Source organism: Pseudophryne corroboree, chromosome 8 (assembly GCF_028390025.1).
Source record: "Pseudophryne corroboree isolate aPseCor3 chromosome 8, aPseCor3.hap2, whole genome shotgun sequence".
Lineage (NCBI taxonomy): Eukaryota > Metazoa > Chordata > Amphibia > Anura > Myobatrachidae > Pseudophryne > Pseudophryne corroboree.
This window is the reverse complement of record NC_086451.1, coordinates 258,012,619-258,036,168: the sequence shown is the minus strand read 5'-3', so window position 1 is coordinate 258,036,168 and position 23,550 is coordinate 258,012,619.

The window sequence follows — 23,550 nt, the reverse complement described above, 5'->3', positions numbered from 1 at the left end:
ATGACGACACAGAGGTAGGTACAGCAGTGGCCTTCCGTACCGTACTGCTATATATAGTATACTGGTGGTCACTGTGGCAGCAAACTGCAAAACTAAAATGCACCACAGGTATAGAATGTAGATGGATAGTATACTTAATGACGACACAGAGGTAGGTACAGCAGTGGCCATCCGTACCGTACTGCTATATATAGTATACTGGTGGTCACTGTGTCAGCAAACTGCAAAACTAAAATGCACCACAGGTATAGAATGTAGATGGATAGTATACTTAATGACGACACAGAGGTAGGTACAGCAGTGGCCTTCCGTACCGTACTGCTATATATAGTATACTGGTGGTCACTGTGTCAGCAAACTGCAAAACTAAAATGCACCACAGGTATAGAATGTAGATGGATAGTATACTTAATGACGACACAGTGGTAGGTACAGCAGTGGCCTTCCGTACCGTACTGCTATATATAGTATACTGGTGGTCACTGTGTCAGCAAACTGCAAAACTAAAATGCACCACAGGTATAGAATGTAGATGGATAGTATACTTAATGACGACACAGAGGTAGGTACAGCAGTGGCCATCCGTACCGTACTGCTATATATAGTATACTGGTGGTCACTGTGTCAGCAAACTGCAAAACTAAAATGCACCACAGGTATAGAATGTAGATGGATAGTATACTTAATGACGACACAGAGGTAGGTACAGCAGTGGCCTTCCGTACCGTACTGCTATATATAGTATACTGGTGGTCACTGTGTCAGCAAACTGCAAAACTATAATGCACCGCAGGTATAGAATGTAGATGGATAGTATACTGAATGACGACACAGAGGTAGGTACAGCAGTGGCCTTCCGTACTGTACTGCTATATATAGTATACTGGTGGTCACTGTGTCAGCAAACTGCAAAACTAAAATGCACCACAGGTATAGAATGTAGATGGATAGTATACTTAATGACGACACAGAGGTAGGTACAGCAGTGGCCTTCCGTACCGTACTGCTATATATAGTATACTGGTGGTCACTGTGTCAGCAAACTGCACAACTGAAATGCACCACAGGTATAGAATGTAGATGGATAGTATACTTAATGACGACACAGAGGTAGGTACAGCAGTGGCCTTCCGTACCGTACTGCTATATATAGTATACTGGTGGTCACTGTGGCAGCAAACTGCAAAACTAAAATGCACCACAGGTATAGAATGTAGATGGATAGTATACTTAATGACGACAGAGGTAGGTACAGCAGTGGCCTTCCGTACCGTACTGCTATATATACTGGTGGTCACTGTGTCAGCAAACTGCACAACTGAAATGCACCACAGGTATAGAATCTAGATGGATAGTATACTTAATGATGACACAGAGGTAGGTACAGCAGTGGCCTACTGTACCGTAATGCTATATATTATATACTGGTGGTCACTGGTCAGCAAAACTCTGCACTGTACTCCTCCTATATAATATTATACTGGTGGTCCCTAGTCCCCACAATAAAGCAGCACACTGAGCACAGATATGGAGTGTTTTTCAGGCAGACAACGTATACTGGTGGCCACTGTCAGCAAAACTCTGCACTGTACTCCTGCTATATAATACAGCTGCTCCCCAGTTCCCACAATTAAGCAGTGTGAGCACAGATATATGCAGCACACTGAGCACAGATATGGAGCTTTTTTTTCAGGCAGAGAACGGATAACTGGTGGTCACTGATCAGCAAAACTCTGCACTGTACTCCTCCTATATTATACAGCTGCTCCCCAGCCCTCCCCACAATTAAGCAATAGTGCACAATCAAGTTCAACAATAACGGAGAGGACGCCAGCCACGTCCTCTCCCTAACATTTCCAATGAACGAGTGAAAATGGCGGCGACGCGCGGCTGCTTATATAGAATCCGAATCTCGCGAGAATCCGACAGCGGGATGATGACGTTCGGGCGCGCTCGAGTTACCCGAGCCATACGGGAGAATCCGAGTATGGCTCGGACCCGTGTAAAAAGGGTGAAGTTCGGGGGGGTTCGGTTCACTATGGCACTTTCACACTGCAGCTCAAACCGGGTTGACACGGCTAAAACTCGGCAATATACCGGGTTTTTAATGCGATGTGAAAGGGGTATATGTCACTCAGACACATCTGCATTGCTTAATAATAGAATACATAGCAAACCTCTGATAACTATTACTGAACATGACCATACTTAAGGAAAAATAAAAAGGGCGGAATAAACACAAAGACAAACAATAAATTGCAGAGATAAGTTCCTAGAGTACAGCACATTTATCACTTAAGTTCAGGTTTGTTATTGCTGCAGTGGCACCACAGACGAGGAATAGGGTTAACCACATGAAATAAAGCAGCAAATGAAAGGGAATTCCCAGGGCTATAATTGGGTAACATCACTGGCTCAGAGTCAAAGAACTAGGAAAAAAACTCCCACTAGTTATTGCAATCTTAGAGAGTCCTCTATACTGAATTCTTTCAGATAAAGAGGTTACTGTTCTGGCTCTCTGCCAATGCTGGCTATGAGAAGCGTCTTCAGGAGCTCAGAGAGAGAGAGAGAGAGAGAGAGAGCATGAGAGAGAGAAGCCTCAGCAATTATGGGAGACTGGATTCACTGAAATCTCTGTGTGAGGAGCAACCAGCACATTGAATGTATCATGTACACACAGGCACCTAACACCAGCCAAGATTAACCCTTCTGTGTCATGCTGAAAGAAGAACAGGAAGATTTGCACTGTTAGCTGAATATAGAATATTTGCACTGTAACGAAAATAGTGATGGTATGCATTAGTGATGAGCGGGTTCGGTTCCTCGGAAACCGAACCCCCCCGAACTTCACCCATTTTACACGGGTCCGAGGCAGCCTCGGATCTTCCCGCTTTGCTCGGTTAACCCGAGCGCGCCCGAACGTCATCATCCCGCTGTCGGATTCTCGCGAGATTCGGATTCTATATATGCAGCCGCGCGTCGCCGCCATTTTCACTCGTGCATTGGAAATGTTAGGGAGAGGACGTGGCTGGCGTCCTCTCCGTTTATTAATAATATTTGTGCTTATTGCTTAATTGTGGGGACTGGGGAGCAGCTGTATTATATAGGAGGAGTACAGTGCAGAGTTTTGCTGACAGTGACCACCAGTATACTTTGTCTGCCTGAAAAACACTCCATATCTGTGCTCAGTGTGCTGCATATATCTGTGCTCACACTGCTTAATTGTGGGGACTAGGGAGCAGCTGTATTATACAGGAGAAGTACAGTGCAGAGTTTTGCTGACAGTGACCACCAGTATACGTTGTCTGCCTGAAAAACACTCCATATCTGTGCTCAGTGTGCTGCATATATCTGTGCTCACACTGCTTTATTGTGTGGACTGGGGACCACCAGTATATTATATAGGAGGAGTACAGTGCAGAGTTTTGCTGACAGTGACCACCAGTATATATAGCAGTACGGTACGGAAGGCCACTGCTCTACCTACCTCTGTGTCGTCAAGTATACTATCCATCCATACCTGTGGTGCATTTCAGTTGTGCGCAGTATATATAGTAGTAGGCCATTGCTATTGATACTGGCATATAATTCCACACATTAAAAAAAGGAGAACAAAAATGTGGAGGTTAAAATAGGGAAAGATCAAGATCCACTTCCACCTCGTGCTGAAGCTGCTGCCACTAGTCATGGCTGAGACGATGAAATGCCATCAACGTCGTCTGCCAAGGCCGATACCCAATGTCATAGTAGAGAGCATGTAAAATCCAAAAAACAAAAGTTCAGTAAAATGACCCAAAAATCAAAATTGAAAGCGTCTGATGAGAAGCGTAAACTTGCCAATATGCCATTTACGGCACGGAGTGGCAAGGAACGGCTGAGCCCTGGCCTATGTTCATGGCTTGTGGTTCAGATTCACATGAGGATGGAAGCACTCATCCTCTCGCTAGAAAACTGCAGTGCCACTCCTAGATTGTGTTTGTGTCGGCCACTTGGGTCGCCTAGCTTAGTCACACAGCGACCTTGGTGCACCTCTTTTTTTCTTTGCATCATGTGCTGTTTGGGGACAATTTTTTTGAAGTGCCATCCTGTCTGACACTGCAGTGCCACTCCTAGATGGGCCAGGTGTTTATGTCGGCCACTTGTGTCGCTTAGCTTAGTCACACAGCGACCTTGGTGCGCCTCTTTTTTTCTTTGCATCATGTGCTGTTTGGGGACAATTTTTTTGAAGTGCCATCCTGTCTGACACTGCAGTGCCACTCCTAGATGGGCCAGGTGTTTGTGTCGGCCACTTGTGTCGCTTAGCTTAGTCACACAGCGACCTTGGTGCGCCTCTTTTTTTCTTTGCATCATGTGCTGTTTGGGGACAATTTTTTTGAATTGCCATCCTGCCTGACACTGCAGTGCCACTCCTAGATGGGCCAGGTGTTTGTGTCGGCCACTTGTGTCGCTTAGCTTAGCCATCCAGCGACCTCGGTGCAAATTTTAGGACTAAAAATAATATTGTGAGGTGTGAGGTGTTCAGAATAGACTGAAAATGAGTGGAAATTATGGTTATTGAGGTTAATAATACTATGGGATCAAAATGACCCCCAAATTCTATGATTTAAGCTGTCTTTGAGGGGTTTTTGTAAAAAACACCCGAATCCAAAACACACCCGAATCCGACAAATAATTTTCAGGGAGGTTTTGCCAAAACGCGTCCGAATCCAAAACACGGCCGCGGAACCGAATCCAAAACCAAAACACAAAACCCGAAAAATTTCCGGTGCACATCACTAGTATGCATTAGCGTAGAATATGTGACCAAAATAATAAAACTGATCATGTAATGTGAAAGCATCATTGCTTGTGTTCTCTGTCCCCTTTTCTGCCAATACAAACTGCCACTGTGACCTCCTTTTAAACAATATGCTTGGTCAGTCACCTTATCCACCACTTATTTTCTACTTGTAATAAACTGGATTTTAAAAATGAATTGGTTCCTAAGAGCATTCTACAGTAATCCAGTATAATGCTTTTTTGCCCTTGATTGACAGCAGACTGGTCTGCCCATAGTTTAGCCTTATCCATTGCATCTGCCCCAAATAAACCACCTAGTAGAGTGGGTAAAAGAGTGACCTTTTTATCATATGATACCAGTGCCAGATTAACAACAGGGCAGCAGGGGTGGTCGCCACGTGGCCCCCACACACTGGGGGGTCCCCATAAATAGTTACAGCACCAAAGTGTGGGGCACTGTGGCATATGTAAACTGGGTTTCTGTGTGGCATAATACAAACCTCCAAAGGTTCTAATACCCTGCAGCGCACAAAAGGTAGTTGACCACTGGGGCACGCCCCCCTTCCCGTGTGACACTTTACAGGTGTGATTGCATGTCACACAGTTTCTCTGCATGCTAGTGGCCTCTCCCAGCACTAAATAAACACTGCACGTATATGCCCTGCATCTAGTCACTGTTGCTGCAGAGTGTTCCCCCAACCCTCCTTCCCCATTTCGGGGCACTGCGGGCCACAGGTGAGATGATGGGACAGTGCCCAAAAAGCATGACTGTCCTGCCAGAATCGGGATGGATGAGTATGTATTGTGAAATGGTATCCAGGCTCTAAGTCGACCACACTTAAGTTGACAGTCTTTAGGTCGACCACTATTGGTAGACATGCATTAGTCGACATGGTCACTAGATTGACATGTACTAGGTCGACACGACAAAAGGTCAACATGAGTTTTTCACAGTTTCTCCCCCCCCCCCCATTTTTTAAACTTTTTCACACTTTACAATCCACGTGGACTACGATTGGGAATGGTAACCTGCCTGAAGCATGGTGAGCAAAGCGAGCCATGTGAGGGGACATGGTGCACTAATTGGGGTTCCCAGTCACTCTATGAAGAAAACAACACCAAAAAAAACAAAAAACAAACCTCATGTCGACCTTTTGTCATGTCGACCTAATGCTTGTGTCTACCTATTTTGGGTGTCAACTTAGTCACTGTCGACCAATAGTGGTCGACCTAGACAAAGTCGACCTGTGTTCGACCCTATGAACCACACCCATGTGAAATGGGGCAATTACAGTGCGGTGCTGAGAGCATATACATATGGGCCCTCATTCCGAGTTGTTCGCTCTCTAGCTGCTTTTAGCAGCATTGCACACGCTAGGCCGCCGCCCTCTGGGAGTGTATCTTAGCATAGCAGAATTGCGAACAAAAGATTTGCAGAATTGCGAATAGAAATTTCTTAGCAGTTTCTGAGTAGCTCCAGACTTACTCAGCCATTGCGATCAGTTCAGTCAGTTTCGTTCCTGGTTTGACGTCACAAACACACCCAGCGTTCGCCCAGACACTCCCCCGTTTCTTCAGACACTCACGCGTTTTTCCCAGAAACGCCAGCGTTTTTTCGCACACGCCCAGAAAACGGCCAGTTTCCGCCCAGAAACACCCACTTCCTGTCAATCACAGTATGATCACCAGAACGATGAAAATTCCTCGTTATGCCGTGAGTAAAATACCTAACTTATGTGTAAAATAACTAAGCACATGCGCTCTGCGAACCTTGCGCATGCGCATTAAGCGACTAATCGCAATATAGCGAAAATCGGCAACGAGCGAACAACTCGGAATGACCACCATTGTACTTTATAATGACATCACCAGCATATTATATTGGCAATTTTATCGATAGAGTGTTTATGCCCCTTTAAGGCTGACTTTCTTGGTGCAATTCAATTGTTTGAAAAGCCGGTTGGGTGTCTGTTTTTTCCTGTCTATTAGACAGACTCCCAATTGACTTTTCAAACAATTGAATACCCCCCACAGTGTCTGCATCCAGAGAAGGTGAAATGCTGGTGCCGCAAGTGTTAAAGACAGACCCTGGTCCAGTCACATGTTCCAGTTGGTGAGTGCGGATTGGATAAGACAGTCAGAGGAGCCTTGTGGGAAGAAGAAGGTAGAGTCTGATACAAGTGATTGAAGGTGTTGGACACGCTGAGTGAGGAGAGAAGCAGGAGCTGAGTAATGGATGCAAACCGTGTGGTCACTCTGGGTGATGAAAGCAGCGGGTTGCTACCGGAGAGCAGAGAACTAGGTGAGCGAGTGTGAGACATCGCAGCCAGGGACCAGACACTGCCAGAGCTACTGAAAGGCGCGGATGCTGTGGTAATCTTATGCAGCAAGGAACCACTGAGACAGGTCCAGATAGTGAGTACATCTACTACAGAAGTTCTGAGTAAGTGCAGAGACTGTTATTAATGCGAGCAACACACAAAGTGCCAAGGCCAAGTGTTCATTTGTCACACGTTGCAAATTGTAAATGGAACAAGCAGTGTAGTACAGCCCTTCAAAGCAACATCTTACAAACCAGCCCCTGCTTGAGTACAGCTATTAAGAGTAAGACAAACACAATCTTTTCAAGAACAGCTGAAAGACATATTTAGTGACCTTTAAGGAGAAAGAGACTGAGGGCTAGATGCATCATCGCTTGAAAAGTGATAAAATGGAGAGTGAAAAACTCAGCCAATCAGCTCCTAACTGACATTTTTCAAACACAGCCTGTGACATGGTAGTTAGGACCTGATTGGCTGGTACTTTTTCACTCTCCATTTTATCACTTTCCAAGCGATGATGCATCTAGCACTGAGTCATTTGTGCAAGTGAAATTAAGGGACAGATGTATTAACCTGGATAAGGCATAAAGAAGTGATAAATCAGTGATAAAGGCAACGTGATAAATGCACCAACCAATCAGCTCCTAACTGTTAATTTACATATTGGAGCTGATTGGCTGGTGCGTTTATCACCTTGTATTTATCACTGGTGCATCACTTCCTTATGCCTTTTCCAGGTTAATACATCTGCCCCTAAGTTACTTTACATAGAAAGGACTGAGTTTATTTACCCACAGAACCCTTACTACTAAGTAAGCTACATTTGTTGAGAGATACTAAAATACCTTCACTAGTTTCATTCTCTTGGCATAAACAGAGTTAAAGTGACGTTCTTGTTGACCCAGGATTAATTGTATTCACATGTGCCAGCACCGCCATTGCTAAACGGTGGCACTTCTGGAATTAAAAAGAACTCCAACATTATTTGCCGGGGCAGATTGAAACATCCTTGTTAGGGAAAGCTAGGACTATAGAAACTGTCATTGTGAATTGTATTCTTCATCACTCTTCTCATCACCACATTATTATTGTGTTGTATTGGACTAAGCATATATCTGATTGATTGTCCATTGATTTACCAATTGTTTTCTGCATGTCATTAGCTAAAGTCCTCTGTGATTTACCAATCTTCTTTGATGCCATGTCATTCTTGTGATTGTCTAAAACTAATCATCTTCTTTAATCTAGAGTTCATTGTGTCTCAATAAAAAGACATCCTCTTGGAATTGCTGTCTCATTCCTGTTGCGCTATCAATCTATCCTACCTCTCTGTGCAAGGTACTACAGACAAGGTATGGGGAAGAACACTTTAGGGAAAAGGTCTGTCACATAGCCACCTAACATCTGTGATACCTCTTCCAACCACTTAGACATACCCGCCAACCCAGGGTGTTACAATAGGAACCCCCAGAAGTCAGTTGCCCTGATGCCCCCACAAAACTTAATCTTATCCTGTATGAAACCACTTAGCACAAACCAATAACATCTTTCTTAGAGTCAATCTATGCTGCCCAGGGTCCAGCTCAACTGGTGTCTTATCTCCACATCATTTTAAACCTTTCTGATCTTGTAGTGACTCACTTCATCTGGGCTGCCCCTTGGACCACCCCCAGCCTCTTTAGTTAAAAGAAATAATTATAACCTTGCCAGGCTTAGGCAGGAGGCTGTTCCATTGTATAGGTTGGCAGTAAAAGTGATAACTATTGCTATCAGTTTACGGGTGTGGATCGTAGGGTCGACAGTAACTAGGTCAACAGTCATTAGGTCGACCACTATTAGTCGACAGTGACTAGGTCGATACCTGAAATAGATTGACACGGTCATTAGGTTGACATGAACAAGGTCAATGTGAGTTTTGAAAAAAAATTTGGTGTCGTTTTCTCCGTAAAGTGACCGGGAACCCCAATTAGTGCACCGTATACCCTCACATGGCTCACTTTGCTCTCCATGCTTCGGGAAAGGTTACTTTTCCTAATCATAGTCCATGTTGATCGTAAAGTATGAAAAAGTTCCAAAAATTACAAAAATTAAAATGTGAAAAATGCATGTCTACCTTTTTCCATGTCGACCTATAGACCATGTCTGACCTAATGCATGTCGGCCAATAGAGGTCGACCTAATAAGCCTCTACCTATGTGCTGTCGATCTAAAGACCGGATCCCCAGTTTACTTCTGGCTAAAACAATGCACATACACTTAAAGAATGCAAAAGTGAGGAGGGGTGGAGAATGGAGACCACCTCTGTGGCAATGCTTTCCCTAAAAATCATATCTAAAATCCGACCGTATCTTACACAAGACACTGCAAAAACTCTAATCCGTGCACTCATTATCTCCCGCACTGATTATTGCAATAGTCTCCTAAGTGGTCTTCCGAAGAAAAGACTCTCACCATTACAATCCATTTTTGCATACAGCTGCAGGGCTAATCTTCCTAGCTAGACATTCATCGTCTGCGGATCCACTCTTTCAGTCCCTCCATTGGTTGCCCATATTCTACCCTATTCAATTTAAAATACTTCTACTAACATATAAAGCTATTAACCAAACTACACCAACATATAGCTCTTCGCTTATCTTAAAATATCTCCCAACTCGTCCTCTCCGCTCTGCACAAGATCTACGTCTCTCATCTGCACAGATCACTCGCTCCCATTCACAATTGCAGGACTTTTTTCAGGCAGCACCCACTCTGTGGAATGCCCACCCACGCACGGTAAGACTCTCCTCTAAACTCCAAACTTTCAAGCGTTCCCTGAAAACTCACCTCTTCAGGCAAGCCTATCATATTCCTGAACCGCCACATGGCCTTCAGAAACATTCATATCTAATAACATCCCGTCAGGACTGCCATTGCAATCTGGTGGGACCGCTATGCTATAGATAGTGCCTATCATTATGTATCCTTCCTAATTCCCTATAGATTGTAAGCTTGCGAGCAGGGCTTTCCTACCTCTACTGTACTGTAAGGATGTCTGTTATTACCCAGTTTGTCTTATCACTGTTTCCAATTGTAAAGCGCAACAGAATATGCTGTACTATATAAGAAACTTTAAATAAATACTGTATGTACAGAACAGCCAACCCATCTAAACAAAATATAGACCAACAGAGCCAACCTCCAAAAACCTGAGTTTGGAGCTTTGTAAACTGGGCCAGACTGTGATAATTTAGCTCTGAAAACTTCTGCCTTCAGCCTTTAGTTTATTGTAGGGATACATAAGCCATACCTCCCAAGATAGGAGGCATCAATAGCAGGACAATGGGTATGCCCACACCCAGGGTAGGACTGGTCCACAGGGGTACCAGGGAAACCACCGGTAGGCCCCACTGCCTGAGGGCCCACTCCTTCCTCTAGGAATCAGGTTCCAGACTGTGCACTTGTATTATACATGGTAGATATGTTGCATTACACTGCAAAAGACTATTGTGCATTTCAAGCCTCTGTGATGGCTGACCACACCCCCTTTGTAGGATGGTCACACCCTTAAATATGGGCCCCTGTAACTGCATACCCTCGGTGGGCCCTTCATACCGCAGTCCGACCCTGCCCTCCCCATTGGACATGACCTCATGCCTGTTGGGCATTACTTTTTAGAAATCCAATTGTTTATGCTGCATGCAATCTACCTCCATTGCATGTAGCACTGCAACACCTCTCACCCTCCACCCTAATTGGGACAAACGTGCTAATCGTGAGACCTTGAGACAGTCCACCAAAATAATGACAGTCCCACAAAAAGTAGGCCAGTTTGGAAGTATGTTTTTACCACAGAATAAAAGGTTTATACAAGCATTGTAAATAGACACCTCTTTATTAAAAACAAGGAATATTTGTTTCATACATTGCAAAACATGCAAATTGGCCAACTCAAACCAAAGTCTACCTAATCTGAACAGTCTATGCACTCTCTTAAATGTGAATTCTATCGCACTGTATTTTCTGTAGAATTCTAGCAATTCAAAGCACATACAGTAGGTGGTAATTCAGATCTGGTCGCTGCTGTGCATTTTCGCACAGTGGGCGATCACGTCCTAACTGCACTTGTGTATGCACCGCAATGCGCATGTGTGTCAGACCACAACAACGGGCATCGCTGGTCAGCGGCGGGATGGTATGAAAAATCTGATCGCACGGGCGTTCACAAGGTGATTGACAGGAGGAAGCCGTTTGTAAGTGGCAAATGAGCGTTTACAGGGAGAGTGTCCGGAAAACGCAGGCGTACCCAAGCGTTTCCAGGGAGGGTGTCTGACGTCAGTTCTGGCCCCGATCAGCCTGTTCTCATCGCACTAGAAGAGTAAGTTCTGGGTTGCACACAGACTGCACAAAGTGGATTTTCGCAGCTCGGCATACACATGTGATCGCACACTTGCACGGTGAATTTACACTCCCCCTGGAGGCAGCGACTATCTGATCGCAGGACTGCAAATTTAGCAGCCCTGCGATCAGATCTGAGTTACCCCCAAACTCTCCATGCAGCAGCAGCAGCAGCAGCATTTATTGGACATCAAGTTAATCATCTGACACCAGCTGGTGGTGGAGTGGAACTACAATGGGGACTGTCCAGATAAGGAAGACTTTGATGTTATTTGGCAGCTATTTCATTTCATTTGCGGTTCAGAAAACAGGGGGCAATCACCTTGGTGGGGTCAGGAACACAGGGACCTCTGCTCTCATGCTCTGTCTGTCACAGGGGCCCCTATCCCATGTGCTTTCCTCAGTTTGGCACTCAGTAAGGCAGACTCTGACAGTGCCAGTTACACCGGTTGTGAGCTGTCTTTAATTCACAGTAGTGAATCAGAATAAATATTCATCTGTCTGTTAACTAGAGGCAGTAAGTGGTTGTGCCTGTGATCATCAGCGCTGATAGGTGGCATGACTCCTCTATCAGTCCGGCACACACAAGCAGGGTCGTCTTAACAGCAGTGTAGGCCCCTGGGCACAGCAATGCACTCCAGCGGTAGGGGTGTGGTTGCTATCAGTGGCAGCTTTGATGTCCTTCGGGCGGTAAGGTGTGTTCTATCTTCCATTCAGCATGTAGGACCTGGAGGAATAATTTCTGCTAATTACTCCTTTACTGCACAGATGGGGCGGGAGGGAGAACAGTAAACTGTAGAAGGGGCATTGGGTTGAATGAAGGGGCCAAGAAATATGACTTCCAGGGTGGTAGGGGATGTTTAATACGGGATAATGGGATAAAAAACTAGAGAGTCCCACCTTTCAGGAGGTACTGGGGACTTACTGAGCACTCCACCAATGAAAATATAAAACTGCATATTAGGCGTGTGGAGCTGGAGCAGGGATCAGCTGCTTGAAGGCTGATATCTCTGGTTCCGGTCACACTAGAGACAAGCTGCTAGTGTCCACTGAAAGGAGAGAGTCCCAGCTTTTAGAGTATGTCCTCATAAAAACTGCAAGTCAGACAGAGCCCAAGATATCTGGCTGGGAAGAGCAATTAACAGGCTTGGATGGGGACCACTGCTTTGAAGTCGGATATCTCCGGTTCCCTGGGGCCAATTTTAAAAAACCCGGTACCCATGGAAATAGGAGACCCTCAGCTAGCAGCCTAGGACCCTTATACTCCTGGGGCAAGTGCCCATTGAGCCCATACGAAAAGACGGCTCTGCACACAATGGCAGCTTTGCCTCCCTAAGGTAAAAAAAAAAAAGGTCCCTCAGGCACTGGGCCATTCATCCAACATTGCTTAAAATGTTCGGGTGGCAGGCCAGGGGATAACTCATTGCTAGTCTGGGCTGTAGTGGGTCCCTTAGTCCTCAGGGGCCCCAGTGCAATGCAGAGGCTCACCAATGGTAGCTCCGCCTCTGTGTGTGGCTATTTAAAAGGTGTGGCTAGACTTTCTGTGTTCAGTTCACTTGCAAAACAATCAGCTACCACCCTTTTATTTTGGTTGCACGTTAAACTTAGAACTAACATCTTATAAAGCAGGAATATATTGAAGAAAGGAAGATTCATTTAAGTTTCAGTTAAAAAAAAACATGTTTGTAATTTTTTTCATTTATACTATAATGAGCAGGGGTTCAAACCTTGCTCATTATACCAGCGCTAACAGTCCAGAGTAACCAGTGTTTTTTTCGCATGGTCCTTCAGGAGGAAAACATGCTCTCCCTGTCAGTACCAGGGCACTCACATTCCACTTGCCTTGGCCAATTGGTAAAAAGTGTACCTGGAAGTCAGTGGTGAAAGACTTCCACAACAAGTCAGCAATAACCAGGCAATTTCAAGATTGATGCCAATATTCGATTACCTGCGGTACTTTACTGCAGATAATTAATGGTAGTAGCCAGAGGCTTTATTGCGGGAGGCTCTACAATTAGCCTCCTGACTTCTCCCGACAGACATGTTGATGTTCATTAATGCCGTATATTAACGGTCGTTATCAGGTGTTAACGCCCAGAATCCGTGAACCTTTCACGGATTCCTGAAATAGATCCACGGGACCCGATAACTCCTAGGAAATTGGGGAGTTTCTTTCACCAGCTGGAGGCTGGTAAAGAAAATCCCTGATGCCTTGCGGCTTTCGGAGCTAACTGAATAGCCCCAAGGGGATTAATTACCCATGGTAAAGTACCACGGGTAATTGAATATTAGTCTGGGTCTCCCATATCCAAAATGCTTAGGACCAGAAGTATTTGGCTTATCAATTATTTGATGTAGAAGGGACTTTTTCATTGTATTTTATGTTGGATCTGGCTTTTTCAATGTATTTTATACCTGGGGCGTGGCCTAGCAGGCACAAGGTCACACCCCATTTTTGCAAGTGCGTCTTCGGCTCAAAGTCGGCTCTTTGATATTCTTGGCTCTTTGTCTCTTACTGGTTGGCCACCCTTGCCCTAGAGTAACAGAATTGTTTTCACGGCACCCCTTGGCCAAAAGTTTCGTATTGAGAACTTTAGAATTTAAAATTGCGTTTATATGTCATCCTTAGGTTTAGTTATGTAGTCATTTGATCCCGCATAAAAACTATCTTAGAGATTTCTAACTATACAGCTGCATGCAGTGTGCAGCCACACATCCAATCCCTTGGAGCCACATAGATTTGCCCAGCCGCAACACTGATCACACCTTCACAAAGTACAAGGTAAGCTTGAATAGTTAAAACTCTCTAGCTTGGAATTCTCTAGCTTTCTATGTAAGGGCACATAGTAAAAAAAATAGAGTGTCCAACTACAATGACATAGGCAATGGGCTCGAATCCTGGGCACATCAGCATCCCGAAATGTTAAAAGGACTCTCAAGTCAAGTTCATGAATGCCGTATAGGTATTAGCGAAAAAAAGGGGTGGGGGTAGGAGACAGGGGTGGTCAGGGTTACAAATAAGGAGGAAGTTGCAAGTGAAACTAATGAGATAATCCATAATTGACAAGTGCTGCCAACAGCGCCCCCTACCCTGCAGCGCTATGTGCGAAGCACACTCGGCACACACCTAGTTACGGTCCTGGCATAGGTGTGTGCACGTGGGGTGCCGGGCACAGGTACCCCCTAATGTTCGGCACCCTCCACACACCACGCCTGCACAGTGGAGATTGCCGCGGCCCGCCGCCGAGCCAGCTTGCTGCTCATTCCAGGCTGTGTGACTCCCCCCTCTGCTGCGCCGGCCGCTGCCAGGGGTACGCTGAGCGCTGCTGCACTCAAAGGCATAACGTCAGTGGGGCGAGCAAGGCATCTCAGGGGCAATGTATAGCGGGGGGGGGGGGGCACGCCGCTCCGTGAGCCGTGACGAAAATGCTCAGTACCTTGTGGACGCAAACTAGCCAGTAGCCAGGGGGCAGGAGGAGGAGCAATGGGATCTTCCTTTCTCATCTCTCCCCGACCCTGGCTCCTCCTCCCTGCCTCTGAGTGACAGCAGTGTCTGTCTGACAGGGGCGATCTGTGCCGCTAGCTGAGAGAGACACAGGATGAAGTCAGGAAGGCCAGCAATCACCGTTACACCCCTGCAGGCATGTATGTCAGTATTTGAGGAGGGCAATGTGCAGAGTAGACATAGATGTCAGTATGGGGGAATGTTGTGTGTAGTCATAGATGTCAGCAGGACAGGGGGGGATGTGTGTAGACTGGGATGTCAGTATGAGGAGGATGTGCGCAAACATGGCTGTCAGTTTAGGGGTGGAAATGTGCGCAAACATGATGTCAGTATGAGGGGGGGAGTCGTGCATACACCTCTACTGTGTGTGTATATATATATATATATATATATATATGGCTCATACCATGTGGCGTAATATGAATTTTGTCTCATACCATGTGGGGTAATGTGAATTTTGGCTCATGCCGTGTGACGTAATGTGAATTTCGGCCAATACCATGTGTTGTAATGTGAATTTGGCTCATACTGTGTGGCATAATGCGAAATTTGAATCATACCGTGTGACATAATATGAATTTCGGCTCATACCATGTGGCGTAATGTGAATTTCGACTCATACCGTGTGACGTAATGTGAATTTGGCTCATACTGTGTGTCGTAATGTGAATTTCGGCTCCTACAGTGTGGCGTAATGTGAATTTCGGCTCCTACTGTGTGGCGTAATGTGAATTTCGGCTCATACCGTGTGGCGTAATGTGAATTTCGGCTCATACGGTGTGGCGTAATGTGAATTTTGTTTCATCCCATGTGACGTAATGTGAATTTGCTCATACGGTGTGGCATAATGTGGATAAGGGGCACTACTGTCAATAGCTGGTGAGCATGGGGGCATGAATGACAAATGCTGGTGTCTTACAGAGGAGGCGTCTGATGGCGTAGAAAGAGGCAAATGTGGCTGTGATGGCACATGTGTATATTTTAAATTGTACACATGTACACACAAAACTCAAATCTTCTGCCCCTAAATCTACCGTACTTTTCAGGATGTCCCACTCAAAATCAGGGTGTAGGTGCTTGGGGGTGCAAGGGGTGGTGTGTGGGGGGTACATATGCACCTAGGCCCACCACTCTCTAGTTCCGCCGCTGGTCAGGGATAGTTTGGGGAAGTGTAAGCAGCGAAAGGGTGCAGTTGCAGCTAGGACTCAGGTATATGCCGTAGCAGACAGTCAGTACCGGACGTGGTCACACCATTAAGTTTCATTTTATTTCTCTGGGGTGTATTATATCTACTTCATTATTAGGAACTAGGGAGAAATTAGATTAAGACGTGATTTTACTTAGAGAATGTAAAATAGTGCTAGACATGTCCCTGGGCAGTGCTAGACACGCCCAAAAAGCGGTGCTAGACACGTCCCTCTGGCAGTGCACCCCCTAATGAAATTAGCCTATGGTTCCTGGGCATACAGTACAACTAGTTTATACATTGAAACATACATGAATGTAACAGGGGGAATAAGTAGAGTGAGCTACGAATCTTGGGATGAACCCTTATTTACTATGCTGATATCCTCCTTTCCTGTAATAAGGGAGACAAAAGCCTGAAAAAATACCATATATCAGGGAAACTTAATGCTCCTGGTCAGAATTTTACAGTGGAAACCAGCATACGGTAAGTTTTATAGTGGAAAAAATATAACATACACATATAGCACCTATTTAAAAAAAAACATACAGATAACACATTTATATTTCATATGCACAAACAGAAATACAGCATTTACCAAAAACACATGCTAGTAAACCATTCAATGAAACCACCTGCTTACATGCAGATACAGCCTCCAGGCATTCTTAAGACATCCCTCCTACGTTCTCCATAGCAAACATAAGAGGAGTGTGCTCTTTACCAAATATCACATTTGTAAGTGGCAAAAAGAAAAAACCCTGACTGACGAGAGGTGAATAGAACCATACAGGGGTCTAACATAAAGGAAAATAAACTGCCAAAGGGTGTTTGGTGGATAGATTCCCCACGTTGTGTAGGGATGACGTTTCAGTAGAGGGTCTAGGTCATACTTGCCTACCTGACCCTCTCCATGAGGGAGAAAATGCTCTGTTCCTGGACTTTCCTGGTAATGTATGATTGCCATCACCTGCGGTGAAACATCTTTCTTATCAATTAACTAGCTCACCACAGGTGATGGCAATCATACATTACCAGGAAAGTCCAGGAACAGAGCATTTTCTCCCTCATGGAGAGGGTCAGGTAGGCAAGTATGGTCTAGGTGACTAAAGCTGGCCATACACCTAAAGACTGATTGTCAAATCTGGCTGGTTGGAACAAAAATCTGATAATGTATGGGAGCAAATGGCAATTGACCAATCTTTAGGTGTATGGCCAGCTTTAGGCTGGTATTCAATTAGCTGTGGTAATTTAGCGCAACTAATTGATTTACCGGGGGCTATTCAAATATCCCTGATAACTGGCACTTATTATTTTTCGGGAGCCTCAAGCACGCAAAGCATATTCCCTGATAAGTAGACCTCAAAACCGTTATAACACATGGGTCTGGATACTTATACTGGATCCCATGTGTTAGTGCATGAAAATAGGACATTTTCCTCCAGAAGCCCAATAATGATCATTGGTCAAAAAATTGCCTGTTTTTTTTTCTAGAGAAAAATGATCAGGGCTAATTGAATACCATCATAAATCTTCCAGAAGCTTACTGCAGAAAGGCAGGCAAATTTCAACTCCTGAATTTTAAGAAGCTAGCTACTGTATGGTCATCAAAACACAATGCTGCATTAACTTGTTCAAAATGTTGAACGTTGCAACAATATCGTTTTCTATAAAACTTGAATTATATTACATATTGATGGCCTTTAAATGTGCTAGTGTCCTCTGTTTTGAGAAAACAACAATTTACTAATGCAGCAGCTCAACATGTTACAAGTCAAGAGCAATGATATATATTAGTATTTCCTAACTCCAGATGAATTCATTACTGACTGACACATTTGAAAATATCCACAGGTGGTGCTAATTATTTTGCTTGTGATACTGAGGAGATCTATATGCAGTGTTAGAGGTCCTTGAGGACTGGAGTTGGGAAACACAGCTATAGATGTACGTTGATTGGAAATTTCTGCTTTTGGAGTATTTCATACAGTATCTCCTTCTTAGGAACGCTAACAGTACGGATTTTAAGGCTATCCATGCTTAAGCACAGGTAGGTTTGCCACCTTTGTTATGGCAATATAAAGGACAGGGGCCTTCAAAGACGTGGCCGAATTCAGAAGACATGGCCATGTCCCATCCCCAAAAAATAGAAAAAATGCTATTGCCCCCCCTCGGCAGTGCTGAAAAGGGGACGAGGTCCCTCTCAGCAACTGACCTGGGCCCCTCCAACAAGCCCGGGCCTGGGTATAGTTTCTATACTGTTTTTTTGGGATCCGATTCGGATCTCGGCGGTCGGAATGCCGACAGTTGAAATACTGATGCTGGAATCCCGACATTACTCCAAATGTTGGCGCTTGGATCCCGACAGTGACTACTTTCCCGGTGCCAGTATCCTGTCCAATGGGATCCTGAACGAGGATTTGCCATCCCGGAGGAGAGGTAAGCAGCGGGAGGAGGTTAGGCTTAGGTTGCACGGGGGGTTTAGGCTGCGGCTGCATCGGGCAGTGTTAGGCTGCGGGGAGGGAAACATAGGTTTAAGCACCCTCCAGGGAGGTTTAGGGTTAGGCTGCGGGGGAGGGAGGGTTAGGTTTAGGATGTGGGAACAAGTGTAGGGGAGGGTTAGGCTGGGAAAGGGGGGTAGGTTCAGGCTGCAAAAAAGGAGGGTTAGGGGGTATGGGGACTAAAGATAGTATACTCACCTAGTATGATCCCGGCGCTTGAGATCCCGATATCATTTCATTCTTTTGTGTGTACTAAATAAAAATGCACTGTGGCCGGAGAGACAAGCTAGCCACACGTGTAATGGCGTCTGCGGCACTGAAGGGGTTAACCCTCGTGCCCAGCGCCATGTTGCGGACTGTTTAAAAGTTTGTTGAATGATGTGTTTTAACATGTCATATGTAGTGCTCTGTGCACCATTGCAGGAAGACATGTTTAAATGTATTTATTTTATATTCAAGACAAGCTTGGTGTATATTTAAAGGGAAACACGTGTTTAAATGAAATGTATTTAAAGGAAAAATGGCTCTGTGCTAGCAGAGAGGTGTGAAGGACAAAACCTTTTGATGTGTAAGTTCCTTAGAGAGAGATACTAATCACTGGGTCTATGGGCTTGGAATCTGTTTCATGTAGGGGATGTAATTGATTTACGATCCGTGAATGGCAGATAAAGGAAGGAAGACTGTTTGTTTGTATTGTAGCCATTCCTGTTGTAATCTTAAACACTGGGATTGCCTGCAGATGGGAATGACCAGACACATTTGTATTTTGAAGATATGTGATAAATTTATCAATAGTGAATGTTAATCTGATACCAAACGTTGTCTGGGTGACAGGAAGGAGGATATTGTTTTATTGCACTTATATCCTTGTAAAATGTAATTTATTGGTATTTTGTAAAATAACCTGATTGGTTGGAGAAGACAGGGAGGGCTTACCCCCCTGTGGTACTGTGTGGAAAACTGACATAAAAAGGAGACCTGCGTGCCTCCAGAGTAGTAGTTGTAACATCTTCTTCTGCTGAAAACATCTTGATTGTATGCTGTTGCCCCTAGCAATAGGGAGGAGCCTTTTTAAAGGTTATTTGAGCAATAAACATCTTTGCCTCAAGACTGCTTCATCTTGTGACCTACAGGGTTAGGCCAAACCTAGCCCCGTTCTCCGGCTGTCCAGGGAAGCACCTAGCGTCTCCAAGCTCCGCCTTCCGCCAGCTACCGGTAGAGGCCTAGCAAGTGGCTAGTGGGGATTCGTCAGCACCACACAGCTGTGGTAAGGCAGTGCGTCGGCACATACAGAGCAGAACCGTGGTTCCAAACGCCACGGCAGGTTAGGAGTTTGGTGGTGGCAGCATGAACCCGCCCACAGCGCAGTGGGTGGAGTCAGTAACAGGCGGTTACTGACGGTAAGCGGGAATCCCCTATGTTGTCAGGCCTTGTGCGGCTTGACCTTCCAATCTGTGCGCAGTCGACGGGACGCGGCAAGCGGCGAGTGCTTCCGTACGGTACCGTCCTGTCACAGAAATTGGTGGCATAGTGGTGGGATAATCCCAGGCGGCTTTTCATCACCCGATTGGAGAAGCCGAGTTACTCAGGAGAGGAGTAACTGCAGCGCAGGAGAACGCACAAGATGGCGGAATTCAGCGGAATGTCCAAGGATGATCTGGAGATCGTATGCCAGGACAAGGGTGTGGATATCCCTTTTAACGCGTCCAGGAGCGTCATGCAGGCGGCACTCAGGAGCTGGGAGGAGTCTCAGGTGGAGGTGGAAAACACTGACGGCGTCAGAATCGCAGAGGACGACCCAACAGTGGCCCTTCGCACAGAACCGGTGAGAACCACAAGCCCCGCCCTCTCTCTCAGCAGCCATGTTTCCCAGCAATCCCTAGCAGGGCCAGGATCCCAACGTCCCAGGGGGGGGCGGCCCGGATACCCTAGCAGATCGGCTAGCGGAATTGGGGGAAAGGGCAACGGAGCAAGAGCGCTTGATCATCATCCAGATGTGGCGTGATGAGCGGGCACCACAGGCCGTGGTACCCCGGGAGCCGTTGTCAGCTGTTGTACACAGATCAGGACGTATACAGTTTGCCAAGTTTGCAGACAGTGATGGGGACATTGATGGACATTTGCAAGTTTTTGAAAGGACTTGTAAATTACACGACCTACCCAAGTCAGAGTGGGTGAGACACCTTGTGCCCACTCTGCATGGAGAGGCCTTGGAGGCCTATCGAGGAGTGGCGACGGAGGACTGTGGGAACTACGACGAAGTTGCGAAGGCCCTCCTCCAGCGATTCTTCATCACTCCAGAGTCTTACAGGAAGAAGTTCAGAGACTTGCCCAAGAATCCTAGCAGCACCCATGAGCAGTTCGCCACCCAGCTGCGGCAGTACGTGGTGAAGTGGGTGAAGGATTCGGAAGCCACTACATGGGATGCACTGATCGACCTAATCTGCAGGGAGCAGTTCTACCGCAGGTGCGCCCAAGAAGTGAAGGAGTGGGTGCTAGATCGGGAGCCACCCAGCTTAAAAATGGCTGCCCAATTAGCCGACAAATATGTGGCAATTCGGCCACGGGGGCAGAAGCACCCCGCCAGCAGCCAACTCCAACAGACTGTACCACCAAGGGGACCCCCCTCTTCAGCTCATCACCCCCAAAGACAAGCATCTTCCAACCCGGGTGCTCTTAGCCAGCAACCGCACCGCAGGGTCCCTGCAACTGATCAGAGATCATCGGTGCCACGACTGGAGAAGAAGTGCTACGGCTGTGGGAAAATCGGACATCTGAGGATGAACTGTCTTGCATCCCAAGCACCCCAGACTCATGCCCCAAATCCGAGTGCTGGAGCCCGGATCGCTTGTTTGACGAGAGGAGATGAGCCTACAGAGACTGTTCCCCCTCCAGTCAGTCCGATGGAGTGTGGCAAGAGACAGGAGCACTCTGCGGAGAGAGTTACCTGCATGGCCAAACAGCCCCTACACAACATGTGGAGGCACCTGCAGTCAGTCCACGTGGGACCCCTGCAGGGAGAAGGCCTAAGAGATTCTGGGGCCTCAATCACTGTGGTGAGCCCCCATCTTATAGATCCTGCTGCAGTATTGCAGGGTTGCACTGCCAAGGTCACCCTGGCAGATGGAATGGAGAAAGAGGTTCCCATGGCAAGAGTCTACCTGGACTGGGGAGCTGGACCAGAGTTGCGAGAAGTTGCCGTCATGGATGGTCTCCCAACTGATGTGGTCCTAGGAAATGATCTGGGTGGTGGGATCGTCACTATGTTTGTTGGCGCCATTCCCCGGAGTCAAGTTCCAAAACCACCGTTGACATCAGCTACTCCAGCACAGCCCAGCCCAGAGGAAAAGACTACAGCTACTAGACAACTGCCAGCACAGCCAACCACAGCATCAACCAGCCCAGAGGAAAAGATCACAGCGGCTAGATCAGTACATCGACCCCGCATGCCTTTTGCCTCTGGTATGCCTACGTCCCCTAGCAACGCAGAGGATGTCGGTTCCAGCTCGTGTGATCCTGTAGGGGTGCCCAATGATGCTCCTGACCCAAGTGGTTTGCCAACTCCGGCGGTGAGTATGAGAAACCACACTGACTTTTCCCTGACTGACCCCTACCAGACTGACCCTAGTAGTCCCCACCTAGATCCCCCTGTAGAGTGTCCCAATTTAGGAGAGATTGAGGGCCACAGGCAGGAGTTTAGGGAGGCTCAACTCTCTGACCCATCCCCGAAAGGCATAAGGCGCCACTCTGGCAGCGGCCTTGACAGGGTTGGGGCGGGAGGTTGACCTGGCGGGAAGGGTTAAGGTACAGGGTAGCCAGGAAAGTGGGAGGGGATAGACCAGATAGGGAATGTGTCCAACTGGTCCCCCCAGGGAACTTTCCTGTGCAACCGGTGTCGGTTGCCAGCGAAACCCCTTTGGACAGTAACCCGGAGACAGACCGTACCCTGAAGTGCCTGACACAGAGCTTACCCTGGTCTGGAATGTCGGATGACGCCCAGACCACATGTAAGGCTGGTGCCATGCGTTGGCAGCTGGGGCACTCCAGCGGTTGTGTTGTCTCTGGGCCTCTGCCCATAGGAGAACCCTTGCAGCAAGTTGCTGTGGACATAGCAGGTCCCTTGCCTGTGCACAGTAGATCGGGGAAGACACGCAGCCTCCCTGTAGTGGATGCCACACAGGATCCAGAGGCTGGTGGTCTGGCCGCCATCACTGTGGCACAGGTAGCGGACGAGGAGGGAAGAGTAGGCCTAGGTGACAGGGTATGTTTCCCGAGTCATAGGTCGACAGAAGAGGATTGGAGGGCAGGTCTGACAGTTAGGGCAGACAGTTGCCAGATAGGTATGACGAAGGTGCAGTGCCTGGGGCACCATGTGGGAGGAGACAGGGGTAGGCCCAACCCAGAGGGGGTGGAGGCAACCAGAGGCTGTCCCCGACCCACATCACCCAGACCGGTACTGACCTTAGAACCTGTAAGGCCCTACGGACATGTTGTCATTGACTTTAGTCCTGTAGTGAACCCCTTGACAGAGATGGCTAGGAAGGGCATTCCCAAGTCAGTGGACTTTGCACCCGCTTGCGAGTTGGCATTCCAGTCATTGAAGGAGGCTCGGGTACCCGCTCCAGTGCTGATGGCGCACATTCTTGACCAGGACTGTGTGTTACAAACTATTGCGCCACTGCACGGACTGGGAGCTGTACAGAGCCAGAAAGAGCCTTATGGACAGGAGCACCCTGTGGCCTGGTTGAGCAGTATACTGCTATTGTGGGAGGTGGGGTATGCCACGATTGGGACACCTTGGGTGGCCCTTGTTTGTAATCGGCCCCCCACCGTGGTGACTTACCACCTACCCGTTAGGTGGCGGCAACCTACCTTGGGGAA